General features: G+C 33.3%; 1 protein-coding gene across 1 annotated transcript in view; it reads left to right on the top strand.

The window, feature by feature from the left end:
• The first annotated feature begins 3,027 nt into the window (after positions 1–3,027).
• LOC129938556 (unconventional myosin IC) overlaps positions 3,028–26,190 on the top strand; it is a 116,707-nt gene continuing 93,544 nt past the window's right edge. The window contains exons 1-2 of the mRNA XM_056046188.1: positions 3,028–3,179; positions 4,387–4,562. The gene's annotated coding sequence lies outside the window, so the exon portion shown is untranslated. The remainder of the gene's footprint in view (positions 3,180–4,386; positions 4,563–26,190) is intronic.

The raw sequence follows: 26,190 nt of genomic DNA, 5'->3' as shown, positions 1-26,190 counted from the left end.
GAGTTTTTTAGGATATTAAGATGCTTTCCTGAAACTGCTTTGCTTTCTGCTTTCTTTGGATACATGGTCAAGTTTTTCGACCCAGCAATGCATTTTAATTTGATAATAATGGCAGTAATCTGACTTCGCAAGCAATCTTTAAAGTTGAGAAAAATCACGAGGGACTTTGAGAGTTACTGGTGTCATAAGGCATCCTTCGAAAATATTGCTGTTGCCAGAACAAGTGTTGCTAATGATCCGCATTGATCGATTTCGAACGTGTCGTACACTTCATGTCCATCCTTATACAGTTTAAATTACGTCACAGTTGAAGCCTGCTGACCATTCACATCGCCTTCGGTACGATTCTTCGGTGTTGGTAAAACATTTGGAACAACAAACAATAAAGCACGATTTTTTCAATAAGATTTTTATCAGCGATGAATATTGAGTACGCTCCTATCTCTTTCTTGAATGATGAAGGAATTAAAATTCGTAATTTCAGAATAAAAGTACTGATGTATGCAGATGACATTGTTCTTTAAGCGGATAAAGCTCTAAATGATAATAACGAAACTTTAAAAAATACTGCTAAACGAAAATGGAGTAAATCTCAAAAAACGACAGGTCCCCCGTCAATGTTCATTCCGACTTTGAAGCTACACTTCGATCATATCCTAAAAGTTCTTAATATGGACGTTACATGTCTACCTAGGATTGTGGCACTAATCTCTATTGAAAAAAATGTATCATGTTTTGAAGGAGCTGACTGAGAGAGATGAACGTCCTCTGCTTCTAGAAAAGGAAAATTCTCAGCAGATGAAAACTGAACTATGTATATAACATCCTTAACGTTCTCGACAAAAAATATACGAATCGTTCATAGAACAAGCGTGGTCATCCATCTATAGAGACGCCGAAACATAAACATGCTTCAGCTTCGGTTCAGCCTGGTAATTCAATGCATGCTTGAAGCTTCGACCACACGTTTCATTTGACAATCGTAAGGAAATAACGTAATGTTACGTAATGTGACTCCAAACGGGAGCTCTAGTTCAAATTTGCTGAAAAATTTGTTTTGTCTTACAGCTCAACAGCTGAAAAAAGTCAACAAACAAAATACATTTTCATTGGTTATTATAGGCTGTGTGAGCTACTTCCGCGATAAATTTAATTTGTTCGATTTCAAAAAAGAAAAACTAACAGCTGCTTCTGACAGAAGTGTAATTTTAGAAATGTCATATTGGAAGTGTCATTTAAAGCAACGCCGAAGCAGGCCCAACGTATGTATAAAACAAGCTATGTGTGAGGTATTACCAACATTTTTTTTTTTATTTGAAAGGCGCATGTATGCCATTTAGTGTGGAATATGACATCATTTTCAATGAATCTTTCGCATAGATCCGGCTAAATTTGAGCAATGGCCCTTGGTATGTTCACCTTTAAGGCATCGTTAGAAAAAACCCCACAGAAAAAAGTCTCGCGGAGTCAAATCGCATGACCTTGATGGCGAATTCACATCACCCCTGCGAGAGATAAGCTTACTCCCTCCTGCCGAAACCACATGTCGTCTAGGTCCCTATGGTGCAATTTGGGCCGTACGAAATAAGATGTCATCGTTATGCAGAGCTCGCTGTTGATGGTGACCGCCTCACTAACTTCGTTTCCAAAAAAGTACGGACCGATTGCGCCGCCAGCCAGCCCTCAATCCACAACGAACGGTAACTTTTTGAGGATGCATTATCACCTGGTGAACCTCGCGTGGGTTGGTGTCGTCCCATATACGGCAATTTGGTTGTTATAACACAGCCCTTCATTCAAAAACCCGCCTCGTCACTAAAGATGATTTTTCGGCCAAACTTAGGATCCTCTTCCAAACGATTCGAAGCCCAGTCAGCGAACAAATGGCGTTGGTTATGGTTATGAACTTTGAGCACCTGGGCCATTTAGATCTTGTACGGGTGTAGGCCCAAGTCCTGACGCAAAATTCACCAAGTTCAAGTTTATGAAAGGCCGAGTTCTTGTTGAGAAATAGACTGCCTCTGGCTCTGCTGTACACTTTCACGGACCGCAGCAATGTTCTCGGCCCATCTTGCGTTCCTTGAATGCACCGGTCTTCTCAAATTTGGCTACCAAGCGTTGAAGAGTCGACTGTGAAGGGTCACCACGTCTACCGTAAAATGGGCGCAATACTCGCAACGTTTGCGTTAACGAACATTCATTTTGATAATAAAGTTTTATCATTTGAATGTGTTGTTCAATCGTGGAACTTGCCATTAATTTCGCATAAACAACTGAATGCGTTGGGCTGTCATGCCAGAGGTCTTGGGTTCGATCCCTGCCTATCTCGGCTTAAAACTGTAGGTCCCCTCCATCCCAGACAAGAGTACTCGCACACAGGAATGGTTGAGAGTTGTAAGTCACCAGGCCCTAGTTCTCCACACCACCCGATTCATTTTATATTTATAACTGAATAATAAACAAAAGATTTGACAGATCTCACCAAAACAAAATGGCCACCACGTGGTGCCAAAATCTACCCGTGCAAATTGAAAAACACTTTGTTAAGATGTACATACATATGCATCTTTACAGCTTTTGATCTACTTTAGAGACAGCTTAAGAAATACTTAAACATAACAGAGCTATAATTAAACTTAAACAAACCCCTATTTGGCTCCACTGTTCACTCCTACACCAAACATCGTCTTTGAGTCTTCGTCATCTCTCCGTCTGAAGTCACTCGACTATCCACTTCTCTGCGAGCGATGGTACGGCTATGTGCTGTGCAGTGCATGGCGATTGGCGATGGTGTAGGGCACATATTGAATCGAATCTTTTTGTTTTTGGTTTTACGTCAACAAACCGCTGTTCCTGTTCTGTTAGTTAGGCAGGCAGGCACTAGGCAAAAGGCATAAGGCAAGGCTGACGGCTCTCTGATGTCGTCGCTATAGTGCTAGCTGCTAGCATAGCAGCACTGTTGTCATTGTCAGTGGTAGCTGGTAGAGTTTTTCGTTTGAAAATTATCGTTTAGCCAGCAAGTTGCCTGCCAGTCATCGTTTGTCTTTCGAATCGAGCGCTAGCACATTCGCTTCTTCTAAGACCCGTGCTTAATCACAAATAATTAAAATTCGCGTAAAATTATACAAAACACCGGCTATACTCGCTTATAGTATAAAACATCACTTTTAAAAACCTAGGTACCTGCCTGCATATATTAATAAAAGAAAGAAAAGATAAAGATATTTTATGAACTTTTAATTAATAATTTAATGACGATACGGAAATACCTTCAGAGTTTTGTCCACATTTTATTTCAGTAGAAGGAACAGGGTGTTTATTTAAAGGGTTTTAACAATAATTCGTCTGAACCCTTAAAGTGATCTTTTATTTTATTTAAAAAAAAAAGAGAATTCATATGATCGAAGTGCCTAACTTTATGTTTATTTTAAAAAAAAATTTGATGTGCATTCGTGTCTTCAAGTCGTCATCAGGCTGATGTTCTCCTTTTTGAAGTTCAAAGAGGACAGAGCCTGCTAGGCCGGTTTTCTTGTTGATATATATTTTGTTGTTGTTCTATCATTTTCGTGCCTCGTTTACGTATTCTTGTTTTCATTTCGGTGCTCGGTGGTGCTTTTTTGGTGCTTCTTTCTTTTGTTTCGTCTTGGTCTTCTTTTTTTTTTTGCATTTTAAGAGAAAGAGCCTTTCGATCTTTTGGTGCTCTAGCTCTATAGCTGTTTATTGGCGGGTCAGGTTTTTTTTAAATCTAACTTTTGTTTTGTCTGTCGGAGTTGTTGTCGTTGTTCGACATCGACAACAGCACAGCTATTTGTATCTTTTAATAAGGCACGAATTTATAGTTAGTTAGAATTCAGGTTTTCTTTTCTGACAGTCAGCACATTTTCGCCGATGATACGAGTAAAATAAAAAGGCTTTTGAAGTAAAAATTTAGAAAAAAATTGAAAAATCTGTCGCGTCGGATTATTTATTGGAATTTAATAAGACTTCCAAATTGTCATTTTAACTAAATTGAAAATCTTTTACTAGATACCACAGCTAGAAACTAGTTAGCTGACTTAATCGAGTGTCAAATAATTTGATCGGAATTATAATTCACCTTTGGAGTGTGCTTCTTGGATATTGTCGGTTATAAAAGTGAAAATGATAAAGTTGCAGTATCAAAATTATTTACTTACCTGTGTTTACCATTATTAACGAGTAACTTAGCAAGTTTTGTGTGATTTTATCTCGTTTCAATCTGTGCAGCTGATTATCTTTTTCTTATTTGTTTTGCTTATTTGGTCTTTTTGTTTTTCAAATTAACTATACAAAGTTTATTATAAACATTTTCTGTTTGATAAAGTTTGTTTGTCAATGATTGATATTTAATAATATAATTTATTGCAGTGAAGAGAGAGTGTATGCATTTCGTTCAATTATATTCGAAGATTGAACAACTAATCAATAATTGTGTGTATTTGTGAAATCATTGATCATTGAGTTTTGTGACTTTGCTAAGCTGTTTGACGACCGACCGACGACGACACGACGTCAAGGATAACTATTATTATTATATATAGCTGGTAAGTCTGCTCAATACACTTTTATAAACGTATTTTTAATATAAAAATTAAGTCAAATCAAACGAATTCGTTCGATAATTTTTTTTTTAGTTGGGCGCCATTTAAGGTTTTATTGGTAGTTTGTGATAACTTAAGCTTATATTTGGAAACTAAGACAAAAAATATGTTCTGAGAAATGTGTAAGGAGACTTATTACACAAATCAAGGTATTTTTTTCGGGAAATGATTTTTTAAAAGATTAACGTGTCCTAAATTGGAATCTCGTCTTCAAATTTTCTTATAACATCAGGTATTCAAAAATGTTTAAAACAATTAAAAACGGAAGCAAGGGTACGATAACTCAGGCGACAAGATATTATAACGAATTTTTTAAGAACAGTTAAAAACAAGCATTTTTACTATGAGAGGGGGGTCTTTCTCCCACCGTTTAGGCAGGAGGGGCAATTTAAAAAAACTGTTGCTTAAAATGAAAAATAATACTTAAAAAATAACGGTAATAGGGTAAGGTCTGGAGGATTTGACAGGTTAACAGTATTTTTTAAATATTTTGAGATGCAAGCATAATTTCAAATTTTAAAGTTTTGTATAAGTTTAACTGTTATTTAAGCAAGAAAGAACCATCATTAATTTGTCCTTATAAATATGTTTTCGAAAGTTACAAACTTTTATCTAATGCCTTTCGAAATGTCGATTCCTCCTTCCTTGAATGAGGATTTGACAGCTTCGCAAGGAGGTTTTGTCAGTATTAAAAAAAATAAAACAACAAAATATTAGGTAGTAATAATACAAAGAATTTATTTTTGTTATTTAAAAGGTAAGAAATTCAGTCTTAATTTCTGTTTTTTTAAATCTACTTTGATTCAAATAAAAGGCTTATATCTAAAAAAAATAATTATTAAAAATAAAATACACTTACAAAATAACGCAGTAACAAGGTGATGAAATAAAGAAACAAAACACACAAATTATTATAAAATTAATTGGAACGTAACGTATCAGCGAACATCAAATTGCTCAAAGTTAACGTTAAAAAATATTATTGGTTTGATCTAGAGCTACTTGCAAGATAAATTGGCATCAGCAGTTTCGCTGAAATGTCAGCCCTCAAGGCCAAGTCTTTTTGATTAAAAATAAATAAGAGCAATTAATTTTAGAAAAAATAATAGCAGATAATCTTAAGGTTTTGAAAAATTACACTTTAAACACTATTTTTAACTTTTGTTTGTTCAAATTTTGAGTATAAAACAGTTTTTATTGTTCAAAAACTGTACATAGTTTTCACTTGATTTAAAAACAAGCAAAATTGTTGGCTTTAAAAAATGTATAGTACTGAATTGTAAGTATAACCGTGATTTTGTAATAATTGTTTTCCATTTAACGTACATATTTTTTTAAATTGCCCCTACCCCAAGGGGGGGAGATAGACACCCCCATAGTAAAAAATGCTTGTTTTTAACTGTTCTATACAAAACCGTCATTAAATTTTGTCGCCTGAGTTATCGTACTCTAACCAAAACGGTGTTTTTAAGGCTAAGTCAAAACTCAAAATATCTCTAAACAATAAATTGTATGATGACTTTGCAAAGTACATATGTACATACCATTATCTTCTAAATACAATTTAAATCATTTTAGAACCTTGTTTAGTTTTTGGAATTATTCATTAGTTATGCTTATGACTTATGAGCAGGGTTAGGATTTTGTTGGCAAAACAAAACCCTAAATATGGCAAAGAAAAGGCATTTATTAAAATATACTAGGAAAATAAACAAAAATACATTCAATTATAGTAGAATTGAACTACCAAGAGTTTTTTAAAGTTTTTAGGTAGCAATTTTCTTCGGTTCTTCATTAGAAGGGCTTTGAAGGAGCTAAATGACCTTTCAAACTTCAGCTTAAACGAGTGGAGCCCATCTAAAACTTTCAACATTATTCACTTCAAGTTTGGAATCTACGTCGCCGCCGTTTATTAAAGAATTTATCTGCTCAATCGTTTTTACCCCTGTTTTTCTCTTGAAAATGGCAGTAAACTTCTTCAAGACTTCCTCTGCAATGAGCCCTTTTGCTTTTTTTTTAAATTTTCTTCAACGTCTTTCAAAACTGACAGTACTTCGCCAATTGATGTTCCTTGATGAGAATATTGTTAGCTTAAATAATATGTAGGTACAGAATTCTCAAATATACCTGTTTTTTTTGCAGGTCTTTGAAAATATGTTTTTTCGGATCGACTAAAACCCAAAATTAGTTTAATGTACGCCTGCAGGTACCTATGCATTTAACGCAGGCGAGGAAGAATTACCAAGCATTTTTGGGCAGATAAACATTAATACATTCATAAATTCGAACATTTTCCATCTTTTATGTGTGCTTGAAACTGTACAAGATTTTTAACTAAAGATTCGCAACGGAATGAGAAAATGTTCGCATTTCTTTTAATGCTAAACCAAGTATTAAATATTTTTTTAACAAAATTTAATGAAAAAGCAAAATAAGGCAGAAAAAAGCAACAATGGCGAAGGAAGGCAAAAAAAGGCAATTATAAAAAGGTATAAAAAGGCTAAAAAAGGCAAAATATAATACATATATTTGCAATCACCAGGACTTGAAATATGTTTGTCGAAAGTTTATTTCATCTTCCGTTTGAATAAAAAAGGCAAAGTAGTAAAATCCTATCCCTGCTTATGAGTCTTTATTTGACTCTATGTAAACTTTTGTGCAAACCTTGAACTAAATACTTTAATACTTGCCGATATCGAATAAAAACTTAAATTTTAATTATTTTCTTAAGTTTTAGAAATACATACTCGTTTTCAAGACTATTTTCATTTTTGTTAAAATATTTTAAAAACTTGATATAATAGAATTGTTTAAATAACAGATTGGATCCAAGAACAAAAATTGCTTTCAAACCGTTTTTGATTTTTCTGTTGAAAACCGTTTTACCATAGATGGTTTAGCGTTTCTTTCACATATTTGTAAGACATATAAAATCTAACAACTTATGATGATTTTTCGAATATTATATAAAAAAAGAGGATGGGATGCGACCCACAATAATAACTTCCCATCCCGTCTGTCGAATTGTCTTGCTTAAAAGTTTGTCTATATGTACTCGTATCAATTTTTACCAAATTTGCGTACTATTTTTTGTAGATTTTATATTTTATAAAAAAACTGACTGTTGGATTTTTATATAAAAATTACTAAATATCGAAAACAATATTTTTCTGTGAAATAAAATAAGTTTGAAGCCAATATTTTTAATTTTCGAAAAGCTATTTGAGTCGAAAGTAAATTTTTACCTAGTTTTAGTATTGTTTTTTTTAAAGTTTTATTTTTTGTAAGAAAACTGTCAATTCGATTTTTTTTCAAAATTTGATCGAATGTTGAAAACAATATTTCTTATAATATAAAATTAGTTTGAAGCCAATATTTCAAATTTTTGAAAAGATATTTGAGTCGAAAATCAATTTTTAACAACTTTTGTTAATTTTTTTTTTAGGTTTTTAATTTTTTGCACAAAAACTGTCAATTCGTTTTTTTCAAAATTTTACTGAATGTTAACAACAAAATTTTTTGAAAGATAAAAGTAGTTTAAGACAATATCTACAATTTTTGAAAAGATATTTGAGTCGAAAATTAATTTTTACCAACTTTTATACATTTTTTTTGTAGGTTTTTATTTTTTTCAATATTTATTCTAATGTTGAAAACAATATTTCTAATATGTAAAAATTAGTAAGAAGTTACTATCTGAAAGTTTTGAAAAGATATTTGAGTCGAAAATCATTTTTTAACAATTTTTGTTATTTTTTTTTCGGTTTTTAATTTTTTGTAAAAAAAACTGTCAATTCGATTTTTTTCAAAATTTTACTGAATGTTGACAACACTAATTTTTGAAAGATAAAAGTAAATTAAAGCCTATATCTCAAAGTTTTGAAAAGATATTGGAGTCGAAAATCAATTTTTACAAACTTTTATTAATTTTTTTTAGGTTTTTATATTTTTTAAAATACTGTCAATTCGATTTTTCTCAACATTTTTCAAAATGTTGAAAATAATATTTCTTATAAGATAAAATAAGTTTGAAGCCTTAATTTCAAGTTTTTGAAAAGATATTTGGATCGATATTAAATTTTTACGAACTTTGAGTAATGTTTTTTTTTTTAATTTTTGTTTTTTATAAAAAAAAACTGTCAATTGGATTTTTCTCAAAATTTTATCAGATGCCAAAAACATTATTTTTCGTTGCACAAAATTGTTTTGGAGATGAAATCTTATTTTAATCGTAAAATTTTAGAGGTGACAAATTTTTTTTCAGTTTTTTTGATTTATAAAAATGAATGAAAAAATGTTTTAACTCCCCGCATTCCGATAGTTCCAACCGATTTGCCGTTTCAGTTTAAAAGTGTGCAGTTTCTTCTGAAAACAGCATTTGCAATAACAATAAATAAAGCTCAGGGGCAAACGCTGAAAGTTGTATGTGTAAATTTGGAAAAAAAAACAGTTTTTCCCATCGACAATTATATGAAACTTGCTCACGAATCTCAAACCCACAAAATCTTTACGTTTTGGCAAAGGAATGATAAACAAAAAACGTCTAAAAATGTATTGCAGTAACCTATCTTTTTCTTAAAATGTATTAACCTAACCTAACCTAACCTATGACAATCACACTTAGTGTGGCCTCATCCCATCTCGGCACAATTCAAACATACATACGTACAAAAAAGTAATGCTCAGGTTTTTTCATACAACTATCCAAAAAAACTATCTAATGCAGACGGAGTCGCGGGTAAAAGCTAACAAATTAAAAATGTACCTATAAAATAAGTCTGTCCTCAAAAATGTATCCAGCATTTCATTCCTCAAAAAACCTTCATTTATCAATTTTTCATCGTAACCTAATGATAACACATTTTTGAGATATCGAATATTGAAAATCTTTTTTTCAATAATTCCAAAAAGAAATGATTGAAATCGGTTCATTAGTTCTTGAGAAACCTTAAAAACAAAATAAAGGTTACAAAAACAGTTTTACTTGCCACATATAGGAACTATATGCCAAGTTTTGCATTCGTGCAAAATTTCGAACTCGAGTTTTAATCAAACATGATATTACGATGATAGAGAAGTCGAAAAAATTGGGTCCCGCGATTCCGTCCGGTCTGTTTGTCTGTCTGTCCTAGCTCCTAAAGCCTAAACCATTGGGTCGATTGAGTTCAAACTTAGAAGTTAAGGTTTTGAGCAAAATCGCGTTAGGAGTTTTTTTTTCATTTTTTTAAAAGATCAAAACTAACAGTGGCTCCCATACAATTTTCTTAGTCAAAAAAACGAAAATTCGAATTTTCTCAAAAACAAAACAAAAACAAACAAAAATTTCTAAAATTTTATTTCTTAACTTGGCTTCTTTTAATAAAAAAAAACGTACTTTTGTATTGCTCAGGAAAGGTACCGCTCATAGAACCGGTATTTTGTTTTTTGATTTTCTCAGCAACTTACATATGAACTGATTTCAATATTTTTTTGGATAAGCTCTTATATTGCCTCAACAATATTTGATTATAAAAGTGCAATTTTTTATTGTTTGGATTTTTAAAATAATATTGATTTTTTTCAAAATTCTAAATCTTATAAACGGGCTAAAATTTTTAAATTTTAAATTCAAATGTTGAGCATATATTTACAATCACTCAACAACTGCATAGCAGAAATATTTTTAGAACGAAATTGAAAAATTGTATACATACAAAATAAATTAAAAAAAAAAACAGCTGTAACGATTTTCAAAAAAAAATTTAAATCAAGGGTTTTTTGATTTATTTAGCGCCACTGCTGCATCGAATTAAAGAATATAATATATCCTGCTACCTTTGTATATGATTTTAAAATATAATTCTTTACGAATAAGGTTGTTTCACACATATTTTACCTACCTTAGCCTATATAAAAGAATAAATTCTTAGTAGAAGTTTAAGAAACTCCATGTTTGCGCTGAAAACTTGTAGGAAAGAAGGAATGTAATTGGATTGTAGTAGGAACCAACATTCCTTCATTATTATCATATACATGTTTTTATGTATCTATGTGTCTGCATAAATTAACAATTCTTTATCCGTTTTAGACACCTACCTAACTACACAACCAATAGGCGATCGCTTTACAATTCAAACATACATGTTCTTCCTCTTTCTTATCTTCAGATAATTTACTTTCCATCCTGGTTCTACTAATAGTAAACTAAAATAAACCTATCCAAAGGAAAAAGCTTTGAACGAACAAGTTGAATACACAAACAATTGTTTTCGTATGAGTATGCTTACAAGTATTTTTCATTTCCGGGATGAAATGCCCTAGGATAAGTTGTGTCTTGGGATAAATCGCGCGTTTTTTTTTGACAAGTCAAATGGCATTTATATCTCTGAGGACAAACTTATTTAACAAGTATATTTTCAAATCTTATATAGGTACTTTAGACAGACTCTTTGCGACCCACTCGTCCATTTTATTATATTGAGAGAAGTCAAGTTAAGAAACAAAATTTTAGAAAAAAATTAATGAAAATCTAACGTTTCATTTTTAAGAAATTTTAATGGGAATTGCTGTTATCTTTGATCTTAAAAAAAAAATTAAAAATACGCCTAACGCCAATCAGCTTAAAACGTTAGTTTCGAAGTTTGAACTCAATCGATTTAATTGACAGATTGACTGAATTGGGGACCCACTTTTTTCGACTTCACTGCATGATGGCACGTTTAATTAAAATCTTTAGTTTGAAATTTCTTAACGAATGCCATATTTGTAATAATTGCACCATCTTTCAATAGGTTAATGACTTTTACTCAAATTGACACATTTATCCTAACTAATTTTTTGTTGCAATAAATGTTTTCATGTTCTATTTGAACCCTAAACACTTTAAATTTAACACCGAATTTTATTAACTGGCGCCCGTATGGCGGTTCTTGTCATTCTAGTTGTAAACATTTCGAAACTATTTATTTACATCTATTAAGGGACTTGCATAACATTTGATTGATCACGCATCCACAATAATTGAGTTGTTACATGAAACATAATTTAAATAAATCAACTTCCTGATTTGTTATTGAAAGATGTGGAGCTATAATAGATTTTATTGTGTTGAGCACACTTTACATTATCTTACATCATTATGTAGCTCTGCCTAAGGAAGAATGTTTCGATTAATGTACTCCGCGTTGTTTAATATACTTTTAAGCTTTAGTTTTCTTTTATAGTTACATAGCTTTTATGCCATTAAATTTCGTTTGCAAGTCTTATTTCTTAAGATGCAAAAATTGTATAAAATCGTATGTTATGTAATTGTTACCGATGAATAAGACACAACTTGACCAGTGGGTAACACTTACATTTGTTCATTTTGTATATCGACAATGGTATTGTATTATCACATCTTGTGGTCGTAAATGTAATACAATCATTTAAGAAAAGATGTCTACAAAATATGTTTATAATGTCATAATGATTTTATGTACGTATCGAATTGTCATACCACATATGTATCCCCATAATTCCTCGTGTCACAAAAGCCACAACGGCAACGTTATCATGCACCAAAAAACAGAAATACATGCAAATTGAAAACAGTTTTAATTTGACAATTGATCTTTTTGGATAACGAAGTGACATTTGATCATTTTGACGTATCGTACACTTACATCCATGGCCAAAATAATAGAAACAGATGAGCACTTTCCGAAGGCAACAAATCTACAATTTAACTATTTAATTTGTATGGTAAATACATATTTGGAAATGTTTCTTAATTTGTGATTTTGAATAATATTTAGTCTAAGAGCAGAGGGCAAATTTTTGGCGTGAAAGGAAAGCAGTTGATAATAAACTTGCAGGTTGTCTAAGCAAAGTTGATAACAGAAAATTTCGTCAGCCGCGTTTTTGAGAAAAAGTGCATCGAAACTACAACTTCCCCGAAGAACCACATCAAATGCATTGCATCTTGACGCCTACGATTGGCTGATCTCAAATATGGTTTCGACGGACGTTTAGGTGCCCGCATTTCTCCTACAGAGGTTGCCGAAAACGCGTTTTTGGCGTTTTTAGATTTTTGGGAAACCACTTGATATTGGTCGCATACGACTTCCTGAGTTTGAACATGTACATAGCAGATGTGCAGGCTACCGCATTCTTCAGACACTCGATTTTTATTAATTAAATTTGTAGCAATGAGAATTTGAGAAAAACCACTCCTGTTATACAGGGTTCGCGCAAAAAAACCTCCCGTATTTTTAGACGTTTGTATTTTAAGCTATTTATAGATAAAATGGTATTCCGGATATAGATAGATAGAGGTCTACGTGCCGTTTTTAGTAATAGTAATGGCATGGCTCGGTGAGCATCGCGCATTTGTCGTAGAAGAAAATATTCGTAATAGTGGTTCTGCGATTACTACTCAGCGAGCATTTCGCATTCGATTTCAATTTGGACGACATGATCCTGTTGCGGATAGAAAAACAATTCAAGTTTAGTAATGGGTTCTGCGCATTCTGCATGTGCAAGTGCGTCTATCCAGCAATCTCCGAGTCGTTCAGCTCTTTAAAATACAGCTGCCCTTGGATTATCTGATAGGAGTGTAAGTCGAATTTTGCACATGCATCCCTACAAAATGATGATCGCACAAGAATTAAGTGAGAGAGATATTGAAACTCGCAGAGCTGCTGAATTTGGTGTGTTACGTCCGTATTTTTTCGAAGAAAATGGGCAATAAGTTACAGTTAATGCGAATCGCTCCTGTCATATGATTGAGACCTTCCATAACTTAAACCAGTTTACTAGGAACAACAAAGAAGTCTGGTTCCAACAAGATGGAGCCACAGCACACAATTCACGGCGTTAACTAACCATTTTGAGAGAGATGTTTCCAGGGCATATTCTTTCTTTACGAAGAGAGATTACCTGACCACCAAGGTCAGCCGATTTATCATCTTGTGATTTTTTTTCTTTTGGGAAATTTAAAGGCCTAAGTCTAGGTCTTCGAATCCAATCCCGAGAAACGGCGCAGTAGAGGAACACCAGAGAGGACCTCAACCAACTTGGCGTGTGAAACTGGAGACCTAGGCAGTTGCGTGTGGCCCAAGTCCGTCCCGGACTGTAGTCAGAGATGTAGAAACAAACTATTAACTATTAGAAATCGTTTCAACTGAAAAGATCTTCAAACAATACTAGGGACATTAATATAGGGACAATCTGAACAATCATTCGAACATCGATTATGTGTTAACTTTAGTTTTTGGGGTCTGAATAAGTCTTTTAACAAACATATATGAATTAAGAATAGCAATGAATAAAATAAATATGTAACTTCAATTATGTAGTTAAAATATTAATTATCCAATAAATGCTTAATTTGTACACAAAAAAAAGACCAACATTTTAAGTGACAAATAAAAGCCTTTTTGTGTTCCCAAAGGGAAACAAGATTATTCTGAATGTGTGTGCCAGACCCCTTTTAATACCATATAATTTAAGCTAAAACAGAAAAGTCAACATAAAGTCAAGAAGGACTCATTGTAAGCACTTCATGTTTTGCCATTAGTAGAGACCGATTTCTAGGTCCCGTTTTTTTCTGAATCACGCCTTAGAAAAAAGCTGTCACATCAATCAAAAGAATTAGGAAAGAGGATGATTGGGAACATTATGAGAGCAGTCAACGAATTTTTAAGGTCGAAACACAACGAACAAAACGTAGCTCATGAATGGCCTTCTGCGACGAAATAGAAAGTACAAATGTATCAGCAAGACTCAGGAAAATTCTGATCAAGGATTCAGTCACTCTAGGATCTCTCAAAAAACCTACAAGCAGCTGGACTGAATCCCGTGGCGAAACGATTGAGTTTCTTGTGATTACTCATTTTCCTGGCTGCGTAGCTGATATACGCAGTCCAGAAACAGAGTCTCATACAGAAACCCTAGTACCATCGGATATTATAACGGAAGAAAGGATAAAATGGGCCATTTACTCCTTTTCCCCGTACAAATCCCCTGTTCTAGACGGAAGCTTCCCTATGATGCTTCAGAAGAGCATAAACCTTATCATCCCACACCTATCTAGCATTTTCAATAATAGCCTTAAATGGGGGTATGTTCCCTTATCGCGGCGTTAGATAAAGGTAGTTTTCATCCCTAAGGCTGGTAAACCTAGCCATACAGAGGCCAAAGACTATAAACCCATTAGTCTTACATCGTTTATTTTGAAAAATTTTGAAAGGCTAATGGATATAAACATTCGAAGCACCCTGAAACTGGACTGTATATCGGAATTTCAATATTCCTACATTAAAGGAAAAAGCGTTGAAACAGCATTGCACAGTGTTGTCAGCGTCATAGAAAAATCACTGAATGACAAGGAATACACCCTTGCAACGTTCTTAGATATTGAGGGAGCCTTAAATAACGTGAAAAACGAAACAGTGAAGCAAGCCTTGGACGACCACAAAGTCGAAAAGGCAATAACACAGTGGAATATCCGTATGCTCAGAAAGAGACAAATTAACTCTGAGCTAGTGGAAGAAAGAGTGAGAGTAACCACATCCAGGGATACACCTCAGGGTGGAGTTCTCTCACCGCTACTTTGGATTCTCTCTAAATTGAAATCAAGTAGAGTAAAGCTTATGCTGATGATCTTGCATTACTAGCGACTGGCAAGTTCCTACCCACTATCAGTGAACAAACCGAATACTACCTCTTGTTCTTAAGCAAATGGACTAGGAACTTTGGGCTGACAGTCAATCCAGCTAAAACAGAACTAGTGCTGTTTACTAACAGGCGCAAAATACAAGTGAAGGCTGTCCTCTTAAAATCTTTGATCACGCAAAGAATCTCGGTGTGATCTTAGATAAAAAATAAACCTGGGCCTGAAAACCAAAGATAGACTCAAAAAGGCATCGATTGCCTTTTACTCCTGCAATAGTATTTTCGGGAAAACCTGGATACCAAACCCTAAAATTATCAGATGGATGTATTCGGCAATAATTAGACCAATACTAACCTATGGTAATTTGGTATGGTGGTAGTTATACTCAATCTAATTCACCTAGACCTAAATGTTCAAGAATGTGCGGCCAAAAGAGCCCTGAGACTTAGTCAAACTAAAGTCTTGATAAACAGTTCCATAGGACATGCCCAAATCCTTCATAAAGTTATGGGTCATAGTACTACAACAGACTATAAGCCGATGAATTAGCAAGATTAGGGTCAATGCTTGACGTAAGCCAAGCTCAGCTAGTTAACACCCCTACCTGTTGTTAAACAAGGAAATCTAAAAAAAGAATAACTATCAAGACCGATGAAAGTTGGAACCTTCTTGACACCTGCGGCACTACAAGAAAGATCTGGCCCTGTTTTAAGAAACAAAGAACGGAACGAATTATGCAGCTACACAAGGGATCACTTCGATCTCTTGTAAGCATAATCACCGGACATAATCTGTTAGGTTATCATATGAAAAAGATAAGAATCAGTTCAGATGATCTATGCCGAGAATGCGGTGACGAGGAGGTGGATGAAGACACTCCGCACTTTCTGTGTCACTGTCCCGCACTCTCCCATCAAAGGAAGAAACTGGTTGGCAACTATTTCTTCGGGGATTTATAAGAACTCTCTAGTACGCCAGGTGCTAACATTCTGAACTTCGTCAAAGCCCCTAAATGGCTTGACTAACTGAACACATAGGTTTTTCTTATTAGCTTGAGTAGCAATTATCACGGGTATCACAATGGATCTGTATTTATTTACTTAGTAAAAAACTAAACCTTTGGTTTAAACCTTAAATATGTTATATGTGAACTTTGTTGGTAAATAGATTATATTTTATATCCAGCCTGCTGGATTCTTGCAGAACTTTGGTCTATTTTCACCATATCACTTACATGTCTTTTAAGCTGTGCTGATATGACTTTAAGATGTGTTTTAGTTCATGGTCGTTGCACTAATAGAAATATTTTCAAAACCAGTAACTCCGAGGTTACAAATCTTACTAAAATTTTTAATTTTGACAAGAAAAGGCTATGATGGAGTGGTATGTTTCTTCAAGTGTTTCTATTATTTTGACCAGCTTAATTTTAAATCTATAAACAATTCTTAGTTGAATAATTTAACAACATATTAACCGTAAGTAAAATTAGCTTTCTCACGATGTGTTTGTTTTATTTAAGTTAAAAAAAAACTGTCAAAGTTTAATCAAGAAATGTTCCTATTATTTTGACCATAGCTGTGTATGTGTTGTACATCAAGTCTATAGCATGACAATTTCTTTCTTCACAGACGCATTTGCACATGTAAATTTAAATATTCTCATTTTTATTTTTGAATAATTTATGCTTTGATAATTTAGCCATCCCGCAATTGGCTTAAAATAATTTGTTTGTGTTAAAACATTTGATGACCCCAATAAATGCAACATTAATATGAATATAATGTATTAGTTTAAAACATTTTGATAACATTTTTTGACTTTATTGTTATCCACATAAATTGCCCATATAAAAGTTTATTTATCATGTGACAGTTCAACGAATTAAAAAAAATTGATTGATTTAACGGTTTGTGTTATTTTCATTTGATATGAAAGTGCCAAATTGATAATGCGATAAATGGCAATAATAACAATTTATTATGTGTACATAAATATTTCTAAGAAAACAAGGAAATAACAAACTCATTTATTGTATGTTGACTTATTGCTCTTCAAGTATTTATTAAAACACTTGGCCATTTGGTGTTGCAAGTTGCACTTGAATTAATTATTATTTGATAAGTTCTGATAAGATCAATTTAGCGATTAAATTGTTAGTAGAATTTTTGTCTTCGAATTTTATGGTGGTCACGTGATCTAAGAATAATAATTGAAAAATTGAAGAATTAAAGAATTCACATGATATAAAATATTTAGGTGAAGTTCTGTGAAGAATTTCCAATCAGATTAACACGAAAGTTTTATTAAGTGAACAGAACCGGGGAACTTTTTTTCAACGGATTTTATTTATTAGAGTTAATCTTAAGAGTATGCCAGGAGTAAGACATTTGTTTTGTAAATTTTAAGGTTCGCATTTTCCGTTTTGAAGAAGAGCGAAATTTTGATTGTTCGCCTACATACTCTGTTTTACTGCTTTGGAATGATATATACATAGCTCATTGTGTTTTATGTATAAATTATATGTTTGGTTAAATGTCTAAACATTTTTGATTCAACGAATTCTGCGGATTAAATGATGTTAAGACGCAGTTTAAGGTTTAATAAATGTATTTGACAAAACTTTTAACTTTTCAATTTGAAGGCTTTCCCATAGGTTCGGGGTGATTTTGACAGCTCATGTTCATATTGTTGGCCATATTGTTTCTTTTACTTTCTGTCAAAATATCTTCTTTTCATTGGGCAGGTTTTGTTTCTAAGATTTCTGAGAATTTTCTGAGATGGATTGACAGAGCAGGAAAATGAAATACAGCCCTATTCTGCTATTCACGTGGAACGTATATAATCGATTCACCAGTTCGATTCCCTTTCACACTGGCTTTGCATTCTGCTATCCATCGGGTGAACTACATTATCTTAAGCCAATTTGATATTCACGTAAACAGCTGTTCATGTGACAATCTTGAGAATGTTGGATAAATTGTTTTGATTCATATACAAAAATTAAGTTTAATCAATCCAATTGTTTAATTTGTCCAATTTTTGAAAATGGACAGTATTAGACTTTTTATTCCAATTTTAAACAGAGGAATAAGAGAATCATCAAACAGAGAGATTCAGAGAAATGTTAGAAAGGAAAAAAAAACTCAGCCACGTCGTTCATTGGTGGTCCTAGGAGGTTCAGCCTGTCTTTTGGGCTATTACAAATTTCTCGGAGGTCTTAGGGTTTGTTGTTTTGCATTATATTTTCCAATATCTGTATTTTATTTCATTACAGAAATTATTGTTGCAAATTGTTCCATGTGTGTCGTTTGATACTAATCTTTTATTTAGAAAATAATATTCTAAATTAAGCAATAAATTAGTTTTTACCAACACTTTCCTAACAAGAATTAACAAACCAGACATCAATGGAAAATTCGGATCTGAATTGTATAGAATAAATGCGTTCACGTGAATTTAAGAATACAGCGCAGTATTACCGACGTTACCGACATACACAGATTCACTTCGAATGAATAGCAGAATAGCGATTAGTGAAAATTCAAGAAAAATTCGCCCCGATGAATAGCAGAATAGGGCTGAAAAAAATGCAATTCATTACAATTCTTACAATATTATTTTTGTTCAATTAACCATAAATTGCGACTAACTTAAAGGCCCCATTTAGACACTCTAAGTTAAATACTATAATACTTAATAATAATGACTTTCATCTTTAAGATCTATTGATGAAGTTTTAGACTTTCCAATGAGTTTCCCATAGGTTCCGGTTGATTTTGACAGATCATGTTGGCAATATTGATTCTTTTACTTTCTGTCAAAATTTACTAAGTTATGTTTCTAAGATTCATTTTCTTCAATTTTCTTCTTTACATTTGTTTTTTTTCGTCACTATGCCTAATGGGCTTAAACCAAACCTTTAAACTATTAAATAGTTATTTCAACCCCAAACTGGTTAACCCTTTTCACCCTATTAATTCGATCGCACACAGCCCTACTGAACTGAAGAAGGTCTGTTCCGTCTTGTGCCATGGCGTCCTTATTGTAAAGAAATTGCATATCCATTGTTCTTTGTCTAACGTTGCAGATTAGCGAAACTGTCAATCTATCAGGTATCAGACCGCATTTATCTAAAAAAAGAAATACCTCTGGTGGAATGAAGCTGCTCAAACGTGCACTTTCAAAACACTCCTTGTTCGGATAAAACGCCCCAAAAAATAAATTGTTTTATGAAGACATAGCTCTCGCAATGTGACCTCAAACGAGTTTTATCACGATATTGTGAATACTGTTGATTCCGAACCCATTGCATAGGACCTCGTAGGAATAGTACGAAAATTCGGCTGTTCAATGCAAGCGGTACAGCCGATCCATCTAGAAAAATGTAACGTTCAACTTCAAAGAACAACCATACAAGATCATCGGCCGTATGATGGTCATATAGCAAATTACCTTTACTATGGGGTCAAGCCGACTGCTGTAAAACAGTCGTTTCGTCAGACTAAAGCCTCTTCTGGCCCTGGTCAGAGCAGCATTTTTATGTCTGCCGAAATATAAATACTAGTCCAACCAGATACCGACGTATTTCACAACACTTTTGCTCGTTAATAGCTCAACGATGACCATCTTGCACCAATTCTTGCACGTATCCTTTGGACCCAAGCCAACGGAGACCGAAACAGATTTGTTTTCGGCTTCTGGACGTTTTTTTCAGTTTCCTTTCGTTGCAATTTCGCTGAATCTTGACGAAATCACTCTGCAAGAGAATTCTAATAACCTCAACTTTTGGGGCTTTCCGTACGCAATTAGATCGTCGGCGTACGCCAATTGCCTTGGTTAGACTACCTATCAGATCGCTGGTATAAATGCTGAAGAAAATTAGTGAACTCACCGCTTGAACTTACTTACTTACTTACTTAAGGTGGAGCTACAGTCCTGTGTGATCTTAGGGCCTCACCCAACAAAGTTCTCCATCTATCTCGGTCCCTAACTAGATGTCTCCAGTTTCACGCTCCAAGTTGGGTGAGGTCACTTTCTACTTATGCGCGCCACTTGATTCGCGGTCTTCCTCTACTGTACTGTCGATTCGAAGACTTTTAGGGCCGGAGTCGTTGGACTTTTATCCTTCTGGCTAAGTGTACTTCGTTGTACAGCCCGTACAGCTTGTCGTTCCATCTTCGCCTCCACTCCCCTTCGATGCAGACGGGTCCATAGATCACACGAAGAACTTTTCTCTCGAAACAACCCAAGGTGCTTTCATTCGCTTTTGTCATAGTCCATGCTTCTGCATCGTATAGCAGGATGGGGATGATAAGGTTCTTATATAGCGACACTTTGGTCTTTTGAGAGAGGACTTTTCCACTTAATTGCTTTCTTAGCCCAAAGAAACAACAGTTAGCAAGAGTTATTCTTCGTTTGATCTCAGCGCTAGTGTTGTTTTCTGCGTTTACAGCAAAGCCTAGGTAGACGATAGATAGTTCTCCCTGTTATAGGTCATTTTTAATTTAGAATTTTGTGGTAGAAGTTACATTGCTACTTTTTACAACAAAATTTCTACCGTTAAGCATATCATAAAGCATAGGTATACAACAATGGTTTGCTTATGCTAAGTCTGCTCAGTTTTAGATAAATACTCTTTAAGCATACGGTGCGATAGATCTTTTCCAAATCAACCAAAACAGTCCCGGTGATTGGTTTTTGATTTATATCATTGGATATGAGAAGTTTAGACTTTGAACCGGAACTATTTTGAAATCCGCAGCCCACTTAGTCAGAGTCCTATTGAGGACTTCTCGAAAACTTTGCTGATGATCGAAAAAAGGCTTATCGACAGAAAATTTGCCGGTTGGAGTTGTCCTCTCTCTTTTTCGGGAGAGGACAGTCTTTCAATGCACAGCTTATGCATTAGTCAGTGCAAAATGTCGTTGGATCTACCATCGGCACCTGCTGACTTTTTGTTTTGTATTGAGTTAAAAAATAAGCTGAAGTTGAAAGTGTGCAACAAAATCCGTGAATTGCTCACCAGGATCGTGTGATTTGACTTTTAGACTTTTTCTTGCAGGACTTTCTTAAGGCTCGGGTCTACCACCGCAGACCTCAAAGACAACACAATCAAATTCAGCCTGATTTATGCGCCAAACTCCAAAGTCATCGAAAACTGGACCTTTCGTAAGAGCGCCATCTAGCGAGATTATATTTTACACATAATGTCATTGATAGGGCTCTCAAATAATTACAAAAAAAACTGATTGATATCTTATATACAACTTGGTTTACTCCGTTTCAATATCGACAGTCATGTAATGAAAAACCCTACACATTGTTTTATACCTACATTTTTAGAAACTCAACGGACAGTCTAGCTTATAAAAATAATTGAAAATTATTGTATGCAAAAACCAACACCATATTTCGTACCCAAAAATATTAGTTTTTTTTTTTAATAGAAAACGAGAAAAAGAAACCTGAATTTTAAGCAACTATGTCAAGTATCTTCATTTGATTGCAAATTGCATTAACATTTGCATCTGTTTCTTTTTATTTTGTGTGTTCCTATTAAATGCCTTTAAAAACATACAATTTTACCGCAAATGTTAATGACACATCGAAATTTCAATTAATATTAAATGTTTGTTTGATTTTGAGTACAAGGTGACATTTAAAAATATTTTATCACACTTTGACGTTTAATCCAAATAAACAACTTGAAATATATTATACGAGTATGAACGCTACCCACATGACATTTTAGGTTGGTATAATTAAAAAGATGTTCCATGGAATCACTTTTGGATCAAATTTGCATTCATATTTTAATAGAGTCATTCTTTGAAACATACATTTTTAACTAAATACTCAATTAACGTAAGCATTACATGGGTTCAAAAAACAAATTTATTGGATCTAAACGAAAAAAGGAAAATATTTGTTTATTGATTGACGTCGCTTACAATTTGTCAATAACATTTATGTGGGAAGTCTCAAGAAATCTGCATACAAATATTGTTAAAGTTAATGTCCTTAAAGAACAACAACTTTTCTTAAGTTTTATTGATTAGCCTTTTATCTCATGTATATAGAAACAAAGGAAACACTGTTGTCATTGTAATAGACCCATATAATGGTTTGGTTAATGCACTCTTTACATTCGCTTGAGTTGACATTCTCTCAACCTCTGTGTAAATATAAAATTTGTAGTTGAATGCGTTCATATACTGTGTCTGTCAATTTGTCAATGTAAATAACTGCTGTTTGCATTGCGTGATAAGAAAACTTATAAACCATCATCAACAGTATCTTACCGCTGCGCTGAGCTCTAGGTAGGTAAGGTATATGAATTTAATTACCCATATAATTTGATTAAATTTGACGCAGTTATGCAGAGTTGTGCAGGAAGATGACACGGATGGGTATGTTGTAATTTTAGTTTTTCAAATGGTTGTTGGCTATAACCCGTTTAAAGTATGGCAACATTTAAAATACGACACGCAGACATTTCCGGTACATATACAAACCATAAACATGAATAAGATATACTATGAATAAAATGCTTTGAATGACATTGGGTGTGCCAATAGATTGATTGAAAGTTCTTAGCATTTAAGGAATGGTATTCAAATTGACATTTAAGACAACAAATATACATAAATGTCAAATGTCAAGATATACGACGACTATTAAAGTTCTAGTGTAGTTCTAAACAGTTTGACTTAAAATAGCTAAATATATTGAGTTGGTTTGTTTTACTCGTATATACAGGCTTTTCTAATAAGAAGTTTCATTTTAATATTATTAAAAATGAATTAAAAAATCAATTGAAGTTTAAAGATGAAAAAATGTCATTTAGAATGGAAAATTATAACGGCTGCGTCACTTTATTCTTTACATGTAATTTTTCTTTCGCAAATTTGCATTCTTATAGTCTCAATAAATTCAAGTTCTATATCTTGAAGCGATTGTGGAGCCTTGGCATAGACCTTATCATTCATGTGGCTTCAAAAAAAAATTAAAAGGCGTAAAATAACCAGATTTCGATGACCCATTGCTTCTACAAGAGTTAACAAACACCTGGCTGCTGAAAATGAAATCTCTTATTGGAGACCTTAATTACACTTAATTAAAATAAAATAAGTCAAAGAAGAATGAAGTCCACTAATGACAAATGAGGACCCTATTTTGGTATCTATTATGACCATGACAAACGACATAACAAAACTACTAAAAATAGTAATATTTTTAAACAAAAATAGATGACAGTTCTAAATGTCATATGACAATATCTGGCAATGACATTTTTGGATATATTGGGCCAGTTTAGATTTTTGCTAATTTTTTCTCAGGCGTGCTGATTGTGCTAGAGAGGTACTCTCACCTAGAAGACAGAATAGCTTCATATTTCTTTTCTTCCTTTTTGAGTTTTGCGAAAGAGAATAATTGAGAAATCGAATGTAAATATGAGAAATTTGTATTTGCATATGTGATTAATGGGTGGTTAAATTTTAATGATCGACGTTGATTTTAAATAAAACACAAATTACTTAATAAATTATTGTATTTTTTTTGTATTATGATAATATTGGTATAGTTCAAAATATCGGCTGCACACCTCCATCCGATGGTCCAATTTTTCGATGACTCTGAGCTGAGGCATAATTGAGGTTCTATGACGTTAATGTGCCGAATTATCTCATCCATTAGCTTTTGAACGTACACCTTAATGCCAAAGAAAGAAGCCCGACGATGTCAAATCACATGTTCTTGGGGATCAATTGACATGGCCACCACGTCACATGGCCATTGAATTTCTGGCAATAACTGCTTGGCTGGCCAAAATTTGGAAAAAAATTTCGCCAGAGCATAAACCACACCGAATAGTCACTTTTTAGGTGCACTGATTTTTCGACAATCAATCAATGCGGTAATTTTGCTTATTGGCGAATCCAATGAGGCGAAAATGTGCCTCATCACTGAAGATGATTTACTTCGAAAATGTATCATCCACTGTTACCACTTCTTGCCAACATTCTGAACATTGATCACACTTGTACCGGTCAAAAGCCTTTAGTTCCGGGGTCAGTTGCACATTGTAAGCGTGTAAATGCAAGTTCTTATGCATAATGCTTATCAACGACGAGCGTGAAAGGTGCAATTGTTGGACACCACGACGAGTTGAGGTGGTCGCATCTTCAGCCACAATATCGCGAATAGCAGCAATATTCATAAAATCACAATAAGCACGATAAGCGTTTTTATTGTAATGCCCATTTTCACAATAAGTCTGAATAAGTTCAATGCGTTGCTCGATTATGTATTTTGTCATTGTTCAAATTAACTTAAGGGTCTTGCTTACATGAGAGCGAACAACGAATGAACGAATGGACAAACAAACGTTATTTTACACATTTCAAAAAGTCAATTTCAAACAAAAACACGTTTAAATTATAGAAACATTTATTGACACTTACATATGTTAAGATAATAAAATTTGCATTTTGTTCTCTAAGACAAGACAATTTTGCAAAAAACAATTTGATAGTAACGAGTTGCAGTGTGGTTGCTACGAACTGTCAAACTCTATTCGGGTTCCACATACCATCCACACTGCAACGAATAAATTGTTCGCGCTCAACTTAACCTCAAAATTTTGTTTTCTTTTTTGAAAAGGGTAATTATACCCTTTCGCTGTCTGCGAATAGAAATAAAGCTCATGTGAAAGGAAGTCAAAATATGCGAACATCCATAGTTCGCAGTTCGTAGCTCATGTGCAAGATGCTTTAGTCTAAAATTGGGAAATGTCAAATAAAATGCAGAACAAAAATGTACGTTTAGGTGTGGTGCACATTCAACATTGGCCATTGACATTTAACCATCCTTTATTGAACAAAGTCAGATTGGATTTTTCGTAGAAAATTAAGAACAGAATGAAATTATTATAACAATACAATACCTTAATTTCTTCACCAGATATCGAGAATCGAACATTAATTTGTATCAATTTCGCGTACTATTTTGTTTGTACATTTAAATTTTTATGAAAAAACTGACAGTGGGACATTAACAATTTGACTGAATGTCGAAAACAATATTTTCTATAAGATTAATACTACGTTTCAACCGGGCACTAAACCGAGATTTAGCTAGATTTGTCACAAATCTCCTTGAAATCTCACAGATTTACAATAGAAATTTTAATCTCCACAAATAAAGATTTAAAATAAAACTCATTGAAATCTACTTGGAAACATTAGTTTGTCAAATCAAACAAACTTTTGTTTCGGAGAATAATTGTTGAACCGACCCATTTAAATGCCAATTTTGTTTATTGAAAGATGTCAACAAAAACTATCTGCCTCACCGTATGATTCAAATTGAAAACAATAAACAACTCAAAAACGAAAACGAAAGAAATCAAAAACGAAATAAAATGTAAGTATACAAAAATAATAAATACATACATAGGTACAAGAATAAAATAAAACTAATTACGATTGGTTGTTATGACAACGTCAAATTATAATCTCCTTTTCTTTGGTGGAAACACCTCATGATTTATTTTAAATCATTTGCCTTAAAACTCGGATTATTTTTTGGTGGAAACGTACTATTAGATCCGTTTCTAAGCCAATATTTTCAATTTTTGAAAAGATATTTAAGTCGAAATGAATTTTTACCAAGTTTAAGTACTGCTTCTTATAGGTTTTTATTTTTTTTTTTGTAACAAACAAACTGTCATTTCGATTTTTCGCAAAATGTTTGTAAAATATTTGAGGTGACAGTTATTTCGTTCCAATCTTTTTGATAATTCTAGCATGATCAGCATTTATTTTAAAAATAGTGATTTTATTTTCCTTTTTCACACGAAACCAACAAACATATTTTAGAAGTGAGTATTTTGGACTTCAAGCAAATCTTATCTCCAAAAACTTGTTGTTATTG

This window comes from Eupeodes corollae, chromosome 1 (assembly GCF_945859685.1).
Source record: "Eupeodes corollae chromosome 1, idEupCoro1.1, whole genome shotgun sequence".
NCBI lineage: Eukaryota > Metazoa > Arthropoda > Insecta > Diptera > Syrphidae > Eupeodes > Eupeodes corollae.
This window is presented reverse-complemented; position numbering and strand designations above follow the sequence as displayed.